At 45.4% G+C, this 23,780-nt stretch overlaps 1 protein-coding gene across 1 annotated transcript in view; it reads left to right on the top strand.

Annotated features, from left to right (window-relative positions):
- The first annotated feature begins 18,292 nt into the window (after positions 1 to 18,292).
- LOC140467965 (lysophosphatidic acid receptor 1-like) overlaps positions 18,293 to 23,780 on the top strand; it is a 100,977-nt gene continuing 95,489 nt past the window's right edge. The window contains exon 1 of the mRNA XM_072564059.1: positions 18,293 to 18,360. The gene's annotated coding sequence lies outside the window, so the exon portion shown is untranslated. The remainder of the gene's footprint in view (positions 18,361 to 23,780) is intronic.

Genomic DNA, 23,780 nt, shown 5'->3' with positions numbered 1-23,780 from the left:
TACCTCAACCAGTAGGAACATGATGGACCCTTCTGCACTGCCATTCTTTGTACAGATCTTGGTTCTGAGGAGAGGGAAAACACAGCTTTTCAACCCCAAAGCCAAAAGGAGAAGCTATTAAATTTGATTGTGAAAGTTAGAGGGGGATGTGGTAGGAGTGACATTATTTAGAAAATGGGCTGTAAGGGTTCACTTGAAGTCAGTGACAGAAAACTCAACTCACTAACATTGTTGGGTTGCTGGCTGATCCATTAGAGGAGCATACAATAGGGCATCTTTAAAAAGACAATCATGCAGTTTAAAACGCTCCTATTGATAAATCACAGAGTCATAAAATCATAGAGTCCTAGAGATGTACAGCATGGAAACAGACCCTTCGGTCCAACCTGTCCATGCCGACCAGATATCCCAACCCAATCTAGTCCCACCTGCCAGCACCCGGCCCATATCTCTCCAAATCCTTCCTATTCATATACCCATCCAAATGCCTCTTATATGTTGCAATTGTACCAGCCTCCACCACATCCCCTGGCAGCTCATTCCATTCGTACACTCTGCATGAAAACGTTGCCCCTTAGGTCTCTTTTATATCTGTTCCCTCTCACCCTAAACCTATGCCCTCTAGTTCTGGACTCCCTGACCCGAGGGAACAGACTTTGTCTATTTATCCTATCCATGCCCCTCATAATTTTGTAAACCTCTATAAGGTCACCCCTCAGCCTCCGACGCTCCAGAGAAAACAGCCCCAGCCTGTTTCAGCCTCTCCCTATAGCTCAAATCCTCCAACCCTGGCAACATCCTTGTAAATCTTTTCTGAACCCTTTCAAGTTTCACAACATCTTTCCAATAGGAAGGAGACCAGAATTGCACACAATATTCCAACAGGCGTCTAACCAACATCCTGTATGGCTGCAACATGACCTCCCAACTCCTGCACTCAATACTCTGACCAATAAAAGAAAGCATACCAAACGCCTTCTTCACTATCCTATCTACCTGCGACTCCACTTTCAAGGAGCAATGAATTATATACGAAGGGTATATTTTTTCTAATTCCTTCACAGGATGCGGGCATCACAAGTAAGGCCAGCATTTATTGCCCATCCCTAATTGCCCATAGGGCTATGATGTCGAGGTGCCTGTGTTGGGCTAGGTCAGAAGTCACACTCCACCGGTTATAGTCATAGAACATAGAACATTACAGCATAGTACAGGGCCTTTGGCCCTCAATGTTGTGCCAACTTGTGAAACCAATCTGAAGCCCATCTAAACTACACTATTCCATTCTCATCCATATGCCTATCCAATGACCATTTAAATTCCCGTAAAGTTGGCGAGTCTACAACTGTTGCAGGCAGTGCGTTCCATGCCCCTAATACACACTGAGTAAATAAACTACATCTGACATCTGTCCTATATCTATCTCCCATCAATTTGAAGCTATGTCCCCTCATGCTAGCCATCACCATCCTTGGATAAAGGCTGCCAATGTCCACCCTCTGATTATCTTATGTCTCAATTAAGTCACCTCTCAAGCACCTTCTCTCTTAACGAAGTCCAACAGGTTTGTTTGAAATCACAAGCTTTCAGAGTGTAGCCCCTTCATCAGGTGAAATGAAGAGAAGCACCCAGGCCGGTGTTGCACTGGGGTGTACAAAGTTAAAAAAAATCACACAACAGCAGATTATAGTCCAGCAGGTTTATTTGGAAGTACAGTGGTGCCTCGGAATCCGAATTTAATTCGTTCCAGGAGGCTGTTCGGATTGCGAAAAGTTTGGATTCCGAAACCATTTTCCCCATAAGAAATAATTGGAAGTGAATTATTCCATTTCTGGACCCCAAAAAACATTTTCAAGACACTTTTAATAAAAGCAAGAAATAAATGTACTAACATGAAAATAACTTCATTTACCTTAGTGAGGAGTGCTAATGGTGAATGCACAAGGGTGATAATTAAAACAACCAGCACAAATCACGAGATAAACTAGTGATGGACACTCGAGAGATGCTTTCACGACTACTTCGGGGATGAACTGAACAAACAATGTGCGACCTGAATGGTACGTGGTGTTTGGATTCTGGAAATGTGTTCAGATTTTAGGGCAAAATTTTCTCGAAATAATTGTTCAAATTCTGACTTGTTCGAACAATAGGGCATTCCGATTCCGGGGTCAGCATTATACTAGCTTTCGGAGTGCTGCTCCTTCAGCAGGTAGTGCCACAACCACCTGGCAAAGAGGCAACGCCTCGAAAGCTAGTGCTTCCAAATAAACCTGTTGGACTATAACCTGGGGTTGTGATTTTTAACAGAATTTATAGGCAGAGAGATCAAAAGATCATACAAATGATGCGAGTGGCATGTCCACAGGCTGAATCGCAAATCTCTGCAGGTGGTTAAAAGTGTCAGACTGTGTGAGAAAAGTGTCAACAGCTGAATCCCAAGTGAAGGGATGACCTATAATCTGATTAACTGAGGCAGAGAGATAATTACAAAATAATTAAAAATAAAGTGGTGCTGGAGACAAACGGAATGGCTGGAAATAACATCCTACGTATAAGAGTCACATGCCAAGTGTCTAACTAAAGTAACAAGTAATCCAAAACTGTACTAACTAGTTAAGGTTGAGAGAGATCATAACAAGTTATCAAGGTGATGATGTCAAAACAGGACAGTAGGGAAGGTTTTACAAATACAGAAGTGTGGTGGGGTTATGTGTAACGTGACATGAACCCAAGATCACTGTTGAGGACATCCTCATGGGTATGGAACTTGGCTGTCAGTTTCTGCTCAGTGATTCTGCATTGTTGTGTATCTCAAAGGCCACCTTGGAGGATGCTTACCCAAAGGTCAGAGGCTGAGTGTCCTTGACTGATGAAGTGTTCACCAATTGGGAGGGAACACTCCTGTCTGGCGATTGTTGCACGGTGTCCATTCATCCGTTGTCATAGCATCTGCATGGTCTCACCAATGTACCATGCCTCGGGGCATCCCTGCCTGCAGCATATGAGATAGACAATGTTGGCCAAGTCACATGAGTATCTGCCTGTGTGCTTCTCTCTCACTTCACCTGATGAAGGAGCAGCTTGTGATTTCAAACAGTAAATAAATAAACCTGTTAGACTATAGCCTGGTCTCATGTGACTTCTGATTTTGCCCAGAGGGCAGTTAAGAGTCAACCACATTACTGCGGGTTGGAGTCACGTGCAGGCCAAACCAGGTAAGGATGGCTCTTTCCTTCCCTCAAGGGCAAAGGTGAACGAGATGGGATTTTTCAACATTTGGTTCATGGTCGTCATTAGACTCTTAATTCCAAATTATTTTCTATTGACTGCAAATACCACCGTCTGCCTTGGTGAGATTCGCACCCAGGTGCCCTGGATTAATAGTCCAGCAATAATAGCACTAGGCCATTGCCTCCTGCTGTGTTTGTGTAAGAGAGAGTGTCTGTGGACACATTCCTGGACACTGGTGTACGGGCAGGGCCAGCTCGGAGCTCTGTAAGCTGCAGCTCACAGTGACGGTTCCTGTCACCATCCACTTTGATGTAGGAAAGTTCAGACTCTGCAGATGTGAAGAACCACTCCTGGGGTCTAACTAGAAGAGTCTCATGTTATTATTAATGTACAGTTTAAAGCAGATTAGATTAGATTCCCTTCCCTACAGTGTGGAAACAGGCCCTTCAGCCTAACAAGTCCACACCGACCCGACAAAGAGTTACCCACCCAGACCGTTTCCCTCTGACTAATGCACCTAACACTATGGGTAATGTAGCATGGCCAATTCAACTGAACTGCACATCTTTGGAGTGTGGGAGGAAACTGGAGCACCTGGAGGAAACCCATGCACACAGGGGGAGAATGTGCAAACTCCACACAGACAGTCGCCCGAGGTTGGAAACGAACATGGGACCCTGGTGCTTTAAGCCACCGTGCCGCACAGGTTATGTTGATGTGATTGACATTGTTTACAGAGACTTTGTGGGAGGTCAGATATTAGCGCTACTCCTTCCAGATCCTAAACTGTTCTACTTTCAAATCTGACATATAGGGCGGAGCTTTAGTCTCCTCAGTATTAACCCTTCCAGCCCCAGCTGCAACAGAAGTGACCTGATATCGAACATGAAACTCAAAACTGCAAATGTCGAATTGGATGTGCTGTTGATGCATAGAATCACAGAATCATGAGAGTGTGGAAAGAGACCGTCCAGCCCATTGAGTCTGTGGTGACTCTCTGAAGAACATCCCATCCAGACTCACTCTATCCCTGTAACCCTGTATTTCCCATGGCTAGCCCACCTAACCTGCACATCCCTGTACACTACAGACAATTTAGCATGGCCAATCCACCTAACCTGCACATCTTTGGACCACATATCATGGGATGTCTCATTTTCCCTAACCTCCTGGCCTGGGAATGAAAGGGGAGGCTGGATTAGGCAGGAAAAGTACAGCAAGAGCCCAGAGTCGGACAGCCTTGTGGGTCTGACTACTATTTGCCCCTCTTCCCCACTCCCCACCCCAAGCCTCAGACCTGTTGGCAGGGAGTGCTTTCCAAGCAGGGCTCTCGCTACAGATCTGCGTGTGTTTTCTCTCTCACTCTGTCTCGGTGAAACATTGCTGCATTTGTATTCTGCGACTAAATGTACCTTCACCACTGCCTCCCTGACAGGAAATAACAAGTTTGTGGCTAGATTCTGGCTCCTGGACCTTTTGCCCAAAGCCAGTTCCCTCAGCCCCCTCTTTCCACTGCCCACAGACCCTGACCCTACATCAACGGTGTAGATCCCACAATCTACTCAGCACTAACCCCAGCCCAGGGGTAACCACAGCCCCTGTCCTTTAAAGAGGACATATCAGGCAGAAGAGAAAATAAAACGAAACTGCTAAAAGTGCTTATGTCAAACGTGTGCGGAATGTGGTTAAGTAACTGTCTCACTTATGAGTTAGCAAAGGTTATAGGTTCAAAACCAACAGCAGGAACATGAGCAGAAAGTAGGTCAACACTCTTATGTAATTAGGGCTGCACAGGTAGTCAGATAAAAACCATGATGTGAAGCTGCTAGTGTTGGACTGGGGTGGACAAAGTTATAACCCAACAGATTTATTTTGAAGCACTAGCTTTCAGAGAACTGCTCCTTCATCAGGTAACTAGTGGTGCAGGATTATAAGACAAGAATTTATAGCAAAAGATCAAGATGTCTTGCAATTAAAATGACATATTGAATAAACCCAGATTGTTGTTAACTCTTTCATCTTTTAGAATGGGTTGCGGGTTTTGGTTCATTAATATGCAAATCCCAGAACTTCTTTTAAGTCACCTTCTCGAGATAACTTAAGGTTTGATTAAAAAAAGGTGACATCTCATCTCAGACAATGTATTGAGGTTTGAGGTTAGAGTGTGTCTGAATCCCAACCTTGAGTCTGACTGGTCCTATTTCCATAGTAGGAATTTATAAAATATTAAATGCATTGACTGCCTGCTGATTGTGTGCTTTTTGAGCAAAAACAGAATGTATCTGCAAATACAATTCTGCAAATGCAAATTCACCCCATAGACTTGTGTGTGTGCATGCATGCATGTGAGGGAGGGAGAGAGCGAGAGAGCGTGCAAAAGAGAGTGTGTAAGTTTGTGCATGCGAGTGCATGCATGTGAACGTGAGTGCGATTGAGAGAGTGTGTGTTTGTGTGAATGTGTGCTTGGTTGAGTGTGTTGGAGTATAAGACTGTGAGAGGGTGTGTGCATGGGTGTGAGCGTGGGGGCGTATGTGTGCATTTATGAGAGAGGGTCTGCGTGAGTGTCTCAGTGTGTGTGTATGTGTGTAGTGCAGTGGGGGTCAGCCATGGTGTGATGTGAACCCAAGATCCTGGTTGAGGCTGTCCTCATGGGTGCTGAACTTGGCTACACACTACAGGTGACTCCACTACACTATACACTCTCGCGCACACACTTTCTTACATACTCACACACTTTCAGACACAAGCTTTTCCTCAGTCACACGCACATACATTCCGCACTCTCACACCCATGCACACAACCTCTCACACTCCTGTACACTCTCTATCAAGCACACACACACACACAAACACACACTGTCTTACATGCACTCATACTCTCTCTCTCTCTCTCTCTCTCTTCCTTCCTCCCATGCAGACACATAGACATAGGTCTATGGGGTGGATTTGCATTTGCAGAAACATTCTGTTTTTGCTCAAAAAGCACACAATCTGCAGGCAGTCAATCTATAAAACATTTTATAAATTCCTACTTTGGAAATAGAACCAAGATTCTATTGGTCTCAAGATTGGGATACAGACAGACTCTAACTGCACACCTTTAATACATTGTCTGAGCTAAGATGTCACTTTTTAAAATAAAACTTTAAATTATCTTGAGAATGTGACTTAAAAGAAGTTCTTGAATTTACATATTAATGAACTGAAACCTGCAACCGATTCTAAGATGAAAGACTGAACAGCAATCTGGGTTTATTCAATGTATCATTTTAATTGCACGACACTGTGATCTTTTGCTATAAATTCTGTACCTTATGATCCTGCCCCACTAGTTACCTGATGAAGGAGTAGCCCTCTGAAAGCTAGTACTTCCAAATAACCCTGAGAAAGTGAGGACTACAGATGCTTGGCACACCAGCCTCATTCCCGAAGAAGGGCTTATGCCCGAAACGTCGATTCTCCTGCTCCTCGGATGCTGCCTGGCCTGCTGTGTTTTTCCAGCACCACATTTTTCACTTCCAAATAACCCTGTTTACTGTGACCTGGTGTTGTATGATTTTTAAATCAGTTAAAAACCCAAGAGAGAATTTAAAAGATCACATGATTTAGAAGAAGGACTGGTTTTTTGATATATATTTATCTCTTGACTGAAAGGGTATTATCAGATCATTGATACTGTTCACAGATTGGCTCTCGTTGTTTCCTACATTGCAACATTGAAAAAGAAATGAATTAGCTGTTAAGTTCCTCAGGTTTTTAAACTGGGGCCCACATTGGTGTGCATTGCCCTTTTAAGCCACACAGGCAATAAACTCAAGTGACAGATGAACTAGTCCCAGTTCTTTTGGAGTTGTTGGCTCCTGGACGGCTTTCCCTGTTTGTGTTGGAAAAGGATTTGTTTGCAAAAGCTCGGCCAGGAATGCTGTTACAGAGCAGCGTGCAGGACCCAGTGAGTGTCAGGGAATGTGTCAGCAAGTGTGTCACTGAGTGTGCCAGGGAATATATCAGCTTGTGTGTCAATGTGTGTGCCAGTGAGTGTGATGAGAGTATGCCAGTGAGTGTATCAATGAACATGTCAGTGTCAGCAAATGTAGCAGGAAGTATGCCTGTGTACGTGTCAGTGAGTGTCAGCGAGTGTGTCAATGTGTGTCAGTGTGAATGTGCCAGTGAGTGTATCAGCAAGTGTGCAGTGAATGTGTCAGTTTGTCAGCAAGTGTCAATGTGTCAGCGAGTGTGCCCGTGTGTGTCAGTGAATGTGTCAGATTGCGTGTCAGTGAGTATGCCAGCGAGTATGTCAATGAGTGTGCCAATGAATGTATCAGAGAGTGTGTCAGCCAGTGTATCTGTGACCTTGTCAGTGAATGCGTCAATGTGTGTGTCAGCAAGTGTGTCATTTAACGTGTCTGTTCACAATCATTGTGTTACATTTTGTCAAAGGGAAACTTCCAAAAGACCTTGACTCTGACCACCCAATTCCACCTGTGTAACTTCACCCAACTTCACACAGAGTCATACAATGCAGAAGCAGACCCTTCGATCCAACTAGTCCATACTGACCATGGTTCCCAAACTAAACTAGTCCTACCTATCTGCTGCTGGCCCATATCCCTCCAAACCTTTCTTATTCATGAATTTTCCAAATGTCTTTTAAATGTTGTACTGTACCCATATCCACAGTTTCCTCTGGCAGATAGCTTGGCTAATTCTTTACTGAAATCTGACTATTCCAGGAGATTTCAGGCTGATACCTCATATCCTGCAAACTTGGGATTGTCCTCTCCGCTGATGTTTGGGACTAAATTGGCAGTAAGTCCCATTTCCCTGTCACTCCCCTGCCTTCCACTTACCCCATCTTTATTTTAAAACTCGTATGACAAGGGGATTTGACAGACTCAAATCTGAGGCAATGTCCCCCCCACCCCCCCCCCCCACCCCCACATCTGTTACAGAGATTAGAATTAGAAAAACACTTTAAAAATAAGGGGGTTGCCATTTCAAAGGGAGATGAAGTGATGAAAAAAATCCCAGAAATTGCTGGAAAGGTTCTGCTGGTCTGGCAGCATCTGTGGAGAAGAATCAGAGTTAACGTTTCGAGACCAGTCCTCAGGACAGACGGAGATGAGGAGATTTTGTTTTGTCTGTGAGTCTGTGGAATTCTCTTCCCCAGAGAGTATTTGAGTATTTTGAACATTTTCAAGAAAGAGGTAGGTCTTATACAGAGATTTTATTGTCACTCTTGGGAAATAGGGCAGTACAGATGACTGAAGTGACAGCGGGGGAGCAGTTTGGGACCAGTTCTATTAATTTTAAAATAGTTCTGGAGAGGAACAAGTGGTCCACGGGTTTAAGTTCTAAATTGGGGCAAGGCAAATTTTGATGGATTTAGACAGGAGCTCGCAGGGGTTGATTGGAGGAGTTTGCAGGCAAAGGGACCTTCAGCAAGTGGGAGGCCTTTAAAAGTGAGCTAGCTAGAATTCAAGGTCTATATGTTCCTGGGAAGGTGAAAGACAAGGTTGGCAGGAAAAGGGAACCCTGGATGACAAGAGATAATGAGGCTTTGACCAGAAAAAAGTAGGTATGGCTTGATATAGGCAGTTGGGATGTGGGGAATCTCTGGAGGTATATAGGGAATAGAGGAATTTACTGAAGAGGGAAATCAGGAGGGTGAAAAGGGAGCATGAGATAGCCTTGGCTGAGAAAATTAGGGTGAATCTAAAGAGGTTATTTAAGTATATTAAAGGAAAAGAATAACTAGAGAGAGAAGAGGACCTTGAAGGACCAAAGTGGATGTGTATATGTGGTATTGCAGGAGATGGGCAAGGTCCTCAGTGAATATTTCTCCTGTGTTTACTGTGGAGAAAGACATGAAGATTTGGGAACTTGGGGAAGTTAGTGGTAATATCTTGGGGACAGTACATATCACAGTAGAGGAGCTGTTAGCCGTATTAGAAAGTCGATAAATCTTCTTGTCCTGACCAGATATATCCAAGAACACTGCAAGAGGCTAGGGAAGAAATTGCACCCTACATATTGCCTAATTGCCCAGCTATAACTCATGCCCTGCGGAATTACACCTATCCCTTTCCATCGCTAAAGTAAACATAACGGTGGCACAGTGGTTAGCACTGCTGCCTCACAGCACCAGAGACCCGGGTTCAATTCCCGCCTCAGGCAACTGTCTGTGTGGAGTTTGCACATTCTCTCCGTGTCTGCGTGGGTTTCCTCCGGGTGCTCCGGTTTCCTCCCACAGTCCAAAGATGTGCAGGTTAGGTGAATTGGCCATCCTAAATTGCCCGTAGTGTTAGGTGACGGGGTAAATATAGGGGAATGGGTCTGGGTGAGTCGCGCTTCGGCGGGTCGGTGTGGACTTGTTGGGCCGAAGGACCTGTTTCCACACTGTAAGTAATCTAATCTAAAAACTGAATTGTGGTCACTGTCACCAAAGTGCTCACGTACCTCTGAATCTAACACCTGGCTTGGTTCATTGTCCAGTTCCAAATCCAGTATGGCTTTGTCTCTTGTTGGCTTGTCTACATAGTGTCAGGAAACCCACTTGCACACACTGGACAAAAACTGACCCATTTGGGGCGGCATGGTGTCTCAGTGGTTAGCACTGCTGCCTCACAGCACCAGGGACCTGGGTTCAATTCCTGCCTTAGGCAACTGTCTGGGCGGAGTTTGCACCTTCTCCCTGTGTCTGCGTGGGTTTCCTCCGGGTGCTCTGGTTTTCTCCCACAGTTCAAAGATGTGCAAGTTAGGTGAATTGGCCAATATGAGGGGCATGGAGAAGGTGAATAGCCAAGGTCTTTTCCCAGGGTGAGGGAGTCTGAAACTAGAGATTTGAGGTGAGAGGGGAAAGATTTAAAAGTGACCTAAGTGGTCTGTGAGCTGACAGAGGGCGTGGTGGTGGTTGGTACGGTAATACATTTAAAAGGCATCAGGATGGGTAAGTGAACAGGAAGCGTTTAAAGGCATATGGGCCAAAATGCTGGCAAATGGAACTAGATTAATGTAGGGTATCTGGTCGGCATGGATGAGTTGGACCGAAGGATCTGTTTCTGTGCTGTGACTCTAAGTTAGACTGAGACTAAAGAAATTATAATGGGGAGTAATGACGTGACACAGATGATATTTTGTATTAAGAACTAAATGCTAATGAGTTCTCAGGTCGTAATCGACTGCGTTGTAGGATCCGAAAGGAAGTGGTAGATGCATTGGTATAAATTTTCCAAAGCTCTGGGGGAGGGTAACACCAGACTGGAAAGTCATGAATAAACTCTTCTGTTCAAGAAAGGTAGGAGGCTGTGGCTGTGAAGAGGACTTGAGAAGTATGAAAATAGATATAGATAGGATAAGGGAGTGGGCCAGAAAACTGATGGATGGGATGATATGAACTTGTCCATTGTGGCAGGAAGAATATATAAACAGTGTGTTATTTAAATGGAGAGAGATTGCAAAATACATTCCAAGGATCTGAGTTTCCTGGTACATGAATCATAAAGAGTGAGTATGTAGAGACAACAAGTGATTCGGAAAGCATTGTGAATGTTGTCATTTTTGAGAATGTAAATGCAGGGAAATTATGCTACATGGCATTGGTGAGATCCTCTGTGAATACTCTGTGCAGCTTTTTGTTTCCTTAATTAAGAATTACATAATATTTAGCAGAAGAAATTCAGAGAAAGATGTTGTCTTTCGAGTTTGTACATGTTATGCCCGTATCCATTGAAATTTCAAAGAAGAGGAGAGTTCAATAAGAAATATGACTAGGAATGTGACAAAAAAGTTCTGAATTAAATCACCTTTTGGGTAGCATGGTGGCTCAGTGGTTAGCACTGCTGCTTCACAGCACCAGGGACCAGCCTTCAATTCTAGCCTCAGGAGACTCTGTGAAATTTGCACATTCTCCCCATGTCTGCCTAGATTTTCTCTGGGGGTGCTCTGGTTTCCTCCCATAGTCCAAAGATGTGCTGGTTAGGTGGATTGGGCATGCTCAATTGCCCGTAGTGTGCAGGGATGTGCAGGATAGGTGGGTTAGCCATGGGGAAATGCAGGGATAGGGTGGAGGGGGGAAATCTGGGTGGGATGGTCTTTGGAGGGTTGGTGTGGACTCACTGGGCCAAATGGCCTGCTTCCACACTATAGGGATTCTATGGTAAATGGGTATCTCCTAATGTTTGAACATTGACCCCTAGATTTAAAAGGAAAATCACTCAGTGGTGAGAGATTACAGACCTGGGAGTCTTGGTGCATGAATCACAAGGTGTTATTTCACAGGTACAGCAAGTAATTTAAAAAAATCTAAGAGAATGCTATCAGTTAACATGAGGGGAATTAAATTCAAAAGTATGGAGGTTATGCTTCAGTTCTGCTGACGACTGGGAGACCCCATCTGGAGTATCGTGTACAATTCTGGTCTCTTTATTTAAGGAAGGATGAATATGAGTCAGAGAAAGTTTACCAGACTAATATCTGAGGTGGGAGGGTTGTCTTATGAGGAAGGATTGAACAGGCTGGGCTTGTGTTTCCTGGTGATCAGAACAGGTGACTTGGTTGAAATATCTAAAATCCTGAGGGGTCTGAAAAGGGTAGATTTGGAGAAATGTTCCTCTTTTGGGAGAATCTAGATCTAGGCTTCTATGTTCAAAATTCAGGGATCACCCATTTAATACAGAGATGAGACCATTTATTTTCTTACAAAGGATCATGAGCCTCTTCTTGAAAAGGAGGTGCAAGTGAAGACTAAATATTTTTAAGGCAAAGGTGAATAGATTTGTGTTAAGTGGGGGGGGGTGAAAGGTTATCACTGATAGGTAGGAATATGGATTACTTTGATTATCCCTGTTATAACAGCTTCAAACATTTTTCCTACGACAGATGTTAAGCTTAAAGGCTTGTAGTTTCCAGCTCTCTGTCTCCCTCCCTTTTTGAATAAAGGAGTGGCATCTTCTATCTCCCCAGATGTTGCCTGAATCAAAGAAGTTTGGAAAATTAAGGCCAATGCATCAACTATCTCACAAACCACATCTTTTAAGATGAAGTTCCTGAGAATCCAGACACCTATCAGCCCTCATTCCTGGTGCAGAGCTTTTGCCCGAAACATCGATTCGCTTGCTCCTCAGATGCTGCCTGACCTGCTGTGCTTTTCCAGCATCAGACTCTTGACTCTGATCTCCAGCATTTGCAGTCCTCACTTTCGCCTAGTCCAACTATTTACTGTCTACCATTCCTCTGGAGTTTAGAAATTGAGTTGGGGGTTCTGATCAAAACTTACAGAATACTGAAAGGCCTGGGTAGAGTGGACATGGAGAAGATGTTTCCACGCGTGGGAGAGACTGGGACCCGAGGGCACAGCCTCACAGTGAAGGGTCGACCCTTTAGAACTGAGAGGAGAAGAAATCTCTTCAGCCAGAGGGTGGTGAATCTGTGGAACTCATTGCTGCAGAGGGCTGTGGAGGCCAAGTATCAGCCATGATCGAATGGTAGAGCAGACTTGATGGGCTGAATGGCCTCACTCTGCTCCCATACCTTATGACCTATGATTTTCCTAAGTTCCTTCCTCACATTTCCAGGTTCATTGCTGCCTCTGGGATCTTCTGCCTCCCTGGTGAAATATTGCAAAATACCTGTTCAATTCATCTGCCATTTCCCTGGTCTCTATGATTAATTCTCCAGATTCACTTTTTATCGAACCAATGCTTTTTGAACTATTTAAGTCTTTTTGAAATATTTATAGAATCTCCTATCTGCTTCTATATTTCTGCCTAGCTGTGTCTCACACTCTAATTTTCTCTGATTATCCATTCTTTAGCACTTGTTGCTGTCATTTTATAATCAGACCGATCTTTTAACCTGCTACAATTATATGCTTTTACTTTTAGTTTGATACTAATTTTAAAATGTCTGTTTAACCAAGGATGGTAGATCTACCGTTTGGAAGTTTTCCTATTTGTTGGAATGTATCTTTTCTGTGCTTCTGAAATATTGTTAAATATCACTGCATCTCTACTGAACTTACCTTTAGCAACTTTTACAACTAACTTTAGCCAGTTTTGCTTTCATGTCCTCATCATTGCTCTTATTTTAAAATGAAGAAATAGTCTCAGAGCCTCTGCTCTCTCCCTCAAACTGAATGTAAAATTCAATCATATTATAGTTGTTGCTACCGAGCCCACCTTCACATGAATGATTCCCAGCTCAGTGCAGAAGAGGTTAACTCATTGAAACATGGAAAATTCTGAGGGGGCTTAATATGATGGGTGCTAAAGGGATGTTCCTCCTTGTGACAGAAGCTACAACTAAGGGCTACAGTTTCAGAATAAGGATTTTTTTTTCTTTCTCTCCCCAGAGAATTTTCTTCCCCAGAGAGCAGTGGAAGCAGGGTCACCAAATAATTTTAAAGTTACATGGATTCTTGATGAACAAAGAGGTCAGAGGGCATTGCGATCAAAGAGCAAAGCAGACTCCAATGGCCAAATTGTCTACTCTGACTCCTAATTCATCACTATTGCGTGGAAGTAGGCCATTCAGCCCATTGAGTCCATACCAACCCTCCTGAGAGCATCCCATCCAGACCCAGACCCTATCCTTTAACCTTGCATTTCCCATGGTTAACCCACCCAGCCTGCACATCCCCGGACACTATGGGGTAATTTAGCATGGCTAATCCATCTAATCTGTGCATCTTTGTACTGTGGGAGGAAACTGAAGCGCCTGGAGGAAATTCACACAGACACAGGAAGAAATTGCATACGCCACACAGACAGTCGCCCAAGACTGGAATTGCATCTGGGGCCCTGGCGCTGTGAGCCACCATGCTGCCTATTTGTTTTTTGTGTGTTGTCACATCCGATGATACAAAACAAATATAGTTGGTAAGCAAGGATTTAAGTCAAGATTAGAGTGGTGCTGGAAAAGCGCAGCAGGTCAGGCAGCATCCAAGGAGCAGGAAAATAGACGTTTTGGGCAAAAGCCCTTAATCAGGAATACATCAGACCCGCTGTGCTTTTCCAGCATCACTCTAACCTTGAGTCTAATCTCCAGCATCTGCAGTACCCACCTCCACCAAGCAAGGATTTAAAATGAGTGAGAAACTATCGCTATCAACACAAGAGGCTACTAAAGAAATGAATGGGCATTCAAGACTACAGATCCGATCCCAAAGTTCCCTTCTAATGTCCTATAGGGAAGGAAATCTGTCATCCTTAACTGGTATGGTCCACATGTGACTACAGATCCACAGCTATACAGTTGACTCTTATCTGCTCCCTGACAATTCACTCTAATCAAGGGCAGTTAGGGATGGGCTTGCCAGTGATGCCTGTTCCCTTGAACAAATAAGGGAACTAAAAAGTGCTTTTGAAATCCCACCCTTAAACTAGAGAGTTTCTCCTCACAGTGCCAGTCCTGTCACATTCTGTTACACCTGTTCCTTGGGGTCCTGCATGAGGCCACTCCCTTTTTTTTAACTTCAAAAATATACTTTATTAATAGAAAAATCTTTATATATACCTTGTCACAAATGCAGTTTTGTTCTGTACCTTCGCATATTGAGGAAACAAACAAAGGAGTTTGAAACAACCCAAAGACATCTCTTACACATATTTACATGCATTTAAGGTTCTAGGAGGGTACAATAACTGAATGGACCCCCATTTACCTTCAGCAGAAAGACCTCAGGTGGTCTTTCCCAACTGCACCTTGGTAACAGCTGCCCCAAGCTTTAATGTGTCCCTCAGCACATATTTCTGAACCTTGGATTTTTTTTTTTATTTCAAAAATATACTTTATTCATAAATGATTTGATGGTCTGTACATTGGATCATGCCATACATATGTCCATATTTACAAACACAGATTCGACTTTATCCTTGTCCTTTACAATCCTGTGCATTTTTTCAATCTTGTATATATACATATATTTGGCTGAGGCATCAGCAGAGCCCAAAAAAACGACTGTATGGGCCCCCTGTTCTTCTTTCGGCAGGCCGATCTTACACGGTGGTCTTTCCCCACCGCGCCTTGGCGGCAGCTGCCCCAAGCTTCAGCGCGTCCCTCAGCACGTAGTCTTGGACCTTGGAATGTGCCAGTCTGCAACACTCGGTCGGGGTCAACTCCTTCAGCTGGAAGATCAACAGGTTTCGGACCGCCCAGAGAGCGTCCTTCACCGAGTTGATGATCCTCCATGCGCAGTTAATGTTCGTCTCGGTGTGAGTCCCGGGGAACAGGCCGTAGAGCACGGAGTCCCGCGTCACGGCGCTGCTCGGGACGAACCTCGACAAGCACCACTGCATTCCTCTCCAGACTTCCTCTGCATAGGCACATTCCAGAAGGAGGTGTGTGACAGTCTCGTCCCCCCCGCAGCCACTTCGAGAGCAGCGTGCAGTGCGGCTGAAAGTCCGGGAGTGCATAAAGGATTTCACAGGCAGAGCCCTTCTCACCACCAGCCAAGCCACGTCTTGGTGCTTGTTGGAAAGTTCTGGCGATGAGGCATTCTGCCAAATGGCTTTGACAGTCTGCTCAGGGAACCGCTCGACAGGATCCGCCCTCTCCTTTTCCCGAAGGGTCTCAAGGACGCTACGTGCTGACCACTTCCTGATGGACTTGTGGTCAAAGGTGTTTTTCCTCATAAATTTCTCCACGAAGGACAGGTGATACGGAACGGTCCAACTACTCGGAGCGTTCCGCGGCAGCGAGGCCAGGCCCATCCTTCGCAACACCGGGGACAGGTAGAACCTCAGTACGTAGTGACACTTGGTGTTTGCGTACCGGGGATCCACGCACAGCTTGATGCAGCCACACACAAAGGTGGCCATCAGGGTGAGGGTGGCATTGGGTGTGTTTTTTCCCCCATTGCACCGGTCTTTGTACATAGAGTCTCTTCGGACCCGGTCCATCTTTGATCTCCAAATGAATTGGAAGATGGCCCGGGTGACTGCGGCGGCACAGGTCCTGGGGATAGGCCAGACCTGTGCCACATATTGCAATACTGAGAGTACCTCACACCTGATGACCAGGTTTTTTCCCGCGATGGAGAGCGACCGTTGCCCCCATCTGCCTAGTTTCTGTCTCATCTTCCTGATCCGCTCCTCCCAGGTCTTGGCGCACGCCCCAGCCCCCCCGAACCAAATACCCAGCACCTTCAGGTGGTCAGTCCTGACGGTGAAGGGGATAGAGGATTGGTCGGCCCAGTTCCCGAAGAGCATGGCCTCGCTCTAGCCTCGGTTTACCTTGGCCCCCAAGGCCCGTTCGAACTGGTCGCAGATGCACACGAGTCTGTGCACGGACAGCGGATCCGAGCAGAAAACAGCGACGTCATCCATGTACAGGGAGGCCTTAACCTGCAGGCCCCCGCTGCCAGGAATAGTCACCCCTCTCAGGCTCGCATCCTTCCTGATGGATTCGGCAAATGGCTCTATGCAACACACAAACAAGGCGGGTGAGAGGGGGCATCCCTGCCTGACTCCAGATCTTACAGGGAAGCTATCTGATTCCCACCCATTGATTGAGACTGCACTGACAATGTTGGTGTAGAGCAGTCTGATCCAATTTCCGATTCCCTCCCCAAAGCCCATTTTGGAGAGGACATCCCTCATATATGTATGCGATATCCTGTCAAAGGCTTTCTCCTGGTCCAGGCTGATGAGGCAGGTGTCCACTCCCCTGTCCTGCACGTAGGCGATCGTATCCCTGAGGAGTGCGAGACTCTCAGAGATCTTCCTGCCCGGTACAGCACAGGTTTGGTCCGGGTGGATCACCGATCCCAGAGCAGACCTGACCCGGTTGGCGATGACCTTTGACAAGATTTTGTAGTCTGCATTTAACAGTGAGATCGGTCTCCAATTTCTAATTTCCTCCCTCTCCCCCTTCCGCTTGTAGACGAGGGTGATGATGCCTTTCCTCATGGATTCACTCATGGTACCTGCCCGAAGCATACTGACATACACCTCCAGCAGGTCCTGGCCGATCAAGTCCCACAGAGCGGAATAAACCTCGACCGGTAAGCCGTCGCTTCCGGGAGTTTTATTCTTTTCGAAAGACTCCAGGGCCTTGGTCAGTTCATCCAGAGATAGCGGCTGGTCCAGCCTCTCTCGTGTTCCGTCATCTAGGACCTCCGTGATAGAGGACAGGAACGACTGGGAGGCCGCACTGTCGGTTGGCTTCGAGTCATACAGGCTGGCGTAGAAGGATTTGCTGATCCTCATGACGTCAGCCTGAGATGACGTTACCGAGCCATCTTCTTTCTTCAGGCTGCTGAGCACGGAGCTCTCTTTGTGCACCTTCTGGAAGAAGAAACGTGAGCACGTCTCGTCCTGCTCCACCGAGCGGACCCTGGACCGGAAGATTATCCTGGAGGCCTCCGAGGCAAAGAGCGAGGCTTGCTGGCCCTTCACCTCCTTGAGGTCCTCCGTGACATCGACCCCCATCGTCTGCAGCAGGAGCAGGTTCTGCATACTTTCCTGGAGCTGGGACAGTTTTCCCCGCCTCTCTCTCGCCTCCTGGACACCTTTGAGGATAAAGAACCTCTTGATGTTCCCTTTTACCGTTTCCCACCAGTCCGCTGGAGACTCAAAGAGGGGCTTCACGGTTCTCCAACCTGCGTAATCCCTCTTGAGCTCTTCGATGTTTCCCGGGGTCAACAGCTTAGTGTTCAGTTTCCACGTTCCCTTGCCCGCCCGCTGTTCGTCCTGTAGGTGACAGTCGGCCAGCAGGAGGCAGTGGTCAGAGAAGAACACCGGCTTGACGTCGGTGGATCTGGCTCTTTGCTGGAACATGTAACTGAGACAATGCGCCCAGATTTGACAATCTACACTGGACAGTTCTTGATGGAGGGGTCGTCACCACCTTCTCAGTTCGCCTATGTATTTGGTGGGGGTTGGGTATGAGATGCCCATGACCAAAGGAAGAATGCTCAGCATTGCCTGCCCTCTGGTTGGTTGTAGGACATGTGAGTGGCTGGGGAACCCAAGGGGCAGGGCACTTGGAATGGAGAGGCAGGACTTGCCATGCGAATGAGGCGCCTTCCTATTGGTTGCGGTGTTGCGATTGACATGGAGCAGACAAATGGGGCGGGAGCTGTGCTCCAGGAGTTGCAGACAGGGGCGAGCGGCCGGAGGAGCGAGTCTTGTGAGTAACTTTTTTTTATCAACTTTTGGCAACTTTTTCTACTGGGGGGGGGAGAGATTCTCTTTGTTCCTGAAGACGATGATGGTCCTGTTTTTACTTTGAGAGGCGACGAGATGTAAAAGCAATGTTTTCGAGGTTTGATTTCAGGCAGTGAAATGTACCAGATTAAAACTGACCAAGGGGTAAATTTCTCCCACACACCTTTCTCTCTCTCTTCTCTCTCTCTCTCCACCCAAAGCGTGGTGAAAAATCTCCGTCTTTAGTTCCCAGCTCTTTTGTTTCTGCATCTCGCCTTTGTGTTAAAGAAACCTCTTAAATTGCAATCCCTCCTCTCCCCTCTTTACCCGTCGGTGCTGGAGTTTAGGGTTTAGGATTTAGGAGAGAGAAATGTAGGGTGTCAGACGGAATCCTTGAGAGCTGTGTGGAACCAGCCCCCGAGGGCGTGTTGTACTCTTTTTAAGTGGTCTCTGCAGTTACCTGGTGAAGTTCCGGTCAGTTTCAGTCTGATTTTAGCCACACAGGAGTGTCTCCTATAAGAACAAGAGAGGGGTGGGGGGGGGGTCAGTAAACCCCTCTATTTCTAGGCTGGCTATCGTGGCAAACGAGGTTTGATTTGAAGATTTCCCTACACCCTCCACTCCTCTCCCTGTTTATTCCTTTTTGAAATGCAGGGTTTGAGTGTAGTTGGAGCTTCCCCACTGTTGAATAGGCGCCTCCATCTCTGGGCTCCTCAAGAGACTGTACAGTATCTCTCATTAGACTTCTCTCTCTCTAACTGACAACCAGGGGAGGGAGGGTTAACTCTAGCTCCTCTCCATCTATTTCCCCATCTCCCTCTCCTGCATCCTGTCCCCAGGTGTTGATGGAATGCTCACAGAGAGAGGCAAACATCTACTTTTGTGGATTAACTCACTGGTGACTTTTAATTCACTAGATCTGTGAGTCCAACAGCCCCAATTTATAATCAATAAACAGGAAGCAAAGGACATATTAATAAGGGAGAGGCCATTCAGCCCATAAATTCAGTCAGATTCTAGTTGACCTGCAGGTGACCTGACTGCTCTATAATGTCTGACACATAGGCAAATATCTTGATCTTAATATCAAGTTGTGTAACTTAAAAAGATTCAGAGAAGATTTACAAGGATGTTGCCAGGGTTGGAGGGTTTGAACTATTGGGAGAGGTTGAACAGGCTAAACAGGCTATTTTCTCTGGTGTTTCAGAGGCTGAGGGGTGATCTTACAGAGGTTTATAAAATCATGAGGGGCATGGATAGGGTGAATAGCCAAGGTCTTTCCCTTAGGGTAAGAGAGTCCAAAACTAGAGGGCATAGGTTTAAGGTGAGAGGGGAACGATTTAAAAGGGACATGAGGGGCAGTGTTTTCACGCAGAGGGTGGTTTGTGTATGGAATGAGCTCCCAGAGGAAGTGGTGGAGGTGGGTACAATTACATCTAAAAGGCTTCTGGATGGGTATATGTATGGGAAGGGTTTAGAGGGACATCGGCCAAATGCTGGCAAATGGGACTAGTTAATTTAGGATATGTGGGTTGGCATGTACGAGTTGGACCGAAGGCTCTGTTTCAGTGTTGAACAACTCCATGACTCTATCAGTTTATATTTTTGTGGCATTTGGGAAATGTAAGCTGAGTCTATGCAGCTGGGAAGTTTCTGTTGGGATAGTTTGATCCTAGATTGGTGTAGAGATCCCTCGCCCTCCTGTATAGGCAGCCTGAGAACTCTCCGAGCTCCTTGGAGAGGCAGCGATGAGATACAAACAAAGCTGACTTTGGAAATGAGGATGAGGACTGTCTCCATCTCTCTGTCACACTTCTGCATTCCCACTAGTGGCCCCTGAGTGGCCATCAGGAGCTCTGGCACCCAGCCACAGTTTCTAGCCTGTGGCTGTGATTGAGAGGATAAAGCAAGGCACGCTTTGGCTCTGCTGTCTGTGATTTAGTTGAGTGCTGAGTGGTTTTCATTTTAACTCTTTCTCTCTCTATTGCAGTGAGCTGTGCTCTGCACAACACACTCCCATATTTTCTCTGTCCTTCCTTTTTAAACAAATTTTCAGTTTCTCTGTCTGTCTCTCATAAGCTGGAATTTGTTGCTGGAATTTGAATCCCTGTGGATAGAATTGTGGATTCTATGCTTGAGCTCCGTCACAGTGCATTCCGGTCAATTTTGAGAGGGTCTTCAGGGTAGTGTTGGCCTTTTTGGTGATGTGTACAATTTCAGAAAGGCCACGGAATGTAACCATAAATCGTTCTGAACATTTGCAACTCTCCTTTCTGCCAATAAGTGTGTAATCATGGTGACATGTTTGCAAGGTGTCTACAGCCTTATTCTTACAATTCATCAACACAACTCTAAGTCATTGCATTCTATTCCTCACTATTATCCTAATGCATCTATCTGTATTGCATGCAAAACAAAATTGTTTCACTGTCCCTCAATATGTGATAACAATAAATCAATTAATTTATCTGCTCCACCTACCTACACTATATATTCCTTTCTCCCTTCTGTCTGCCATTCACTATCTCCCTATGTCTTGCGCAATTCTTCAGTGCAGCAAGGGTTAATTCTTTTTAGTTAAATGTTTTTGGATCTGTACAAACAGGCAGTTTAAAAATGCAGGGTGGTGGTCTGAAGCCAGGGGCATGGTGTGAGTGGAGTTAATTGCTCCCAGGCAGGCTGCCTGCGCAGATCTTCATTCATAAAGCTTGGAAATTCCCTCTGGGCTGCATTCTTCCTAATTCCAATGCCATAGCCTTTCAACATACTGAGGAGATTTTAAAGAGAAAGAATCCATGCCGTGTGAACAAGGACTGACAGATGACGATCCTTTATTCTACCTACTCTGTCCCACACAACTCTGTGTGGGCATGTTCTGAAATATGCCGTCCCCATTTCCAACCAAAAATGTGATAGGTAGGGGTGGAGTGAGGGTTATTAATCCAGGCTAAATATTTGGGAAATTCCTCTCCAGTTACAGTGCGCGCGCACGCACACACACACATACAACACCCTCATGGACAAATTATCATCTCGATTGCAACAGCAGTCCTCTCAGTACAAGCTGCCAAAGTGGTAACCAAATCAAAATGCTCTGGAGAAAGCAACTTCCAAGTTGTTCGTGTTTGGAAATAGACTGTGGAAAAACACAAGAGACTGACCTTGACAATTTTGAACTGATAGAATTTGGAAGTTGCTATGGGGAGATGGTGGCGTCGAGGCAGTGTGGGCTAGTGACCCAAAAGCCTAGGACAGTGCTGTGGATGTGGGTTCATTATTTAAAATGAAACTCATGAATTTGAAACCTATTTCAATTATTTAAAAAAAGATTTGTATTTATAGCTAGGCTCAATAATGAATCTATCATTATTTTAAAAACCCCCCTGACTTACTAATTAATGTCCTTTTCGAAAATCTGCCATCCTTGCCTGGTCTGGCCTACATACGACTCTAGCTTTACAGCAATGTGGTTGACTTTTTACTATCTTCTGAAATGGCCGATTTGGCTATGCTCAGATAAAGTGTAATTAGGGATGGGCAACAAGCACTGGCCCACATCCTATGAAAGTAATTGTTTCTTCTGAGTTGGAAAGACAGGGTTACATCTCGGAGGCTAAATATTATTGGAAGACTGAACATTCCTGTTTCTTATATTCACTCATGCGATGTGGCTGAACCAGCCTTTATCACACATCCCTGTTGCCCTTGACAAGATTGTGGGCTGAATCCTTGAATTGCAGCAGTCCTTGCAGCGTAGGGACAATGTGAGGGAGGGAATTCCAAGATTTTAACCCAGCGACGCTGAGGAAATATGTTGAGTCAGGAAGGTGAGTGTCTTGGTGGGGAGCTTGCAGGTGGCAGAATTCTAAAGTTCCCTGATGTCCTTTTCCTTCTAGCTGAGAGAGATTGTGGGCTTGGAGAATCCCATAGATTGTTATGGAGCAGAGGGAGGCCATTTGGTCCATCATATCTGCTCCAGTTCTGTTACCTGGCAGGTACTGTTGGAGGAACCAGTTGATTTGAAACGTGCTTGTTCTATGGTAAAAGTCCATATCCTTGTCAAGAGTGAGCTTCCAAATTACCGTTCACATTCTATATCACGGCCTTTGTTTAGCAATTGAGGTCTGTAGCAGTGTTGCAACTGCTTCTTTGAGTCTAAGTGGTGGCATAGCCATTGACATCAGAGTGTGTAGAAACTCAGTGTAAACTGCTAGAATCTATAGTGACAGGATCAACCGACAGCATTTCTTCTTCATTCAGCTAAAGGAATCTTCAATTTTTAACACCAACAGCTTTTCAATAATTTCAATCAAATAATTGTCCCTCCCATTTTGCCACATTTGACCCAAATCTGCCACATTGTCTCTGTTAATCTGGTAACTGTGGATCTGAAGGAGCAAGGAAGAAGCAGGAATCATAGAGTCATACAACACAGAAACAAACCCCTTGATCCATCTTGACCATAATCCTACATTAATCTAGTCCCATTTGCCAGCATTTGCCCAATATTCCTCTAAACTCTTCCTATTGATTATACCCATCCAGATGCCTTTTAAGTGTTGTAATTGTACCAGCCTCTGCCACTTCCTCTGGCTAAAGTGAGGACTGCAGATGCTGGAGATCAGAGTCTAGGTTAGAGTGGTGCTGGAAAAGCACAGCAGGTCAGGCAGCATCCGAGGAGCAGGAGGAAAATCGACATTTCGGACAGGAGATTCCTGCTTGAAAAAAATTGCCCTTACGTCCCTTTAAAATCCTTCCCGTCTTACCTTAAATCTATGTCTTGGACTCGTTCAGCATGGGAAACAGACCTTGTTTATTCACCCTATCAAATATTCTGTAAATCTCTGTAAGGTCACCTCTCACCTCTGATGCTGCAGGGATAATAGCCCCAGTCTCTTAACCCTCTCCCTCTAGCTCAAACCCTCCAACCCTGGCAATGTCCTTGTAAATCTTTTCTGAATCCTTTCAGTTTCACAACATTTTTCCTATAGCAGGGAGACCAGAATTGAATGCATTAGCTTTTGGAGTCCTGCTCCTTCAGGTGCGTGTGGAGTATAAGATCGTAAGATTTGTCTTACAGTCTTATACTCCATAACCACCCGATTGAAGGAGCAATGCTCTGAAAGCTAGTGCTTCCAAATAAACCTCTTGGACTTTAACCTGGTGTTGTGATTTTTAACTTTGTAAACAACCCCAGTCCAACACCGGCATCTCCCAAATTAGAATTGAATGCAGTATTCCAAAAGTGGCCTAACCAATGTCCTGTACAGCCACGACATAACCCCTCAGCTCCTATACTCAGTGCACTGACCAACAAATCAAATATGCCTGTACTTACTATTTCTGCTGACTATTTCTTCCTTTCACAGACCAACTTCAACCTGCTGGGAAAACTGCTTCTGA

The sequence above is a fragment of the Chiloscyllium punctatum genome, chromosome 46 (genome assembly GCF_047496795.1).
Source record: "Chiloscyllium punctatum isolate Juve2018m chromosome 46, sChiPun1.3, whole genome shotgun sequence".
NCBI classification, from domain to species: domain Eukaryota; kingdom Metazoa; phylum Chordata; class Chondrichthyes; order Orectolobiformes; family Hemiscylliidae; genus Chiloscyllium; species Chiloscyllium punctatum.
The sequence above is the reverse complement of the archived record's forward strand: the minus strand, read 5'-3'. Positions and strand labels throughout refer to the sequence as shown.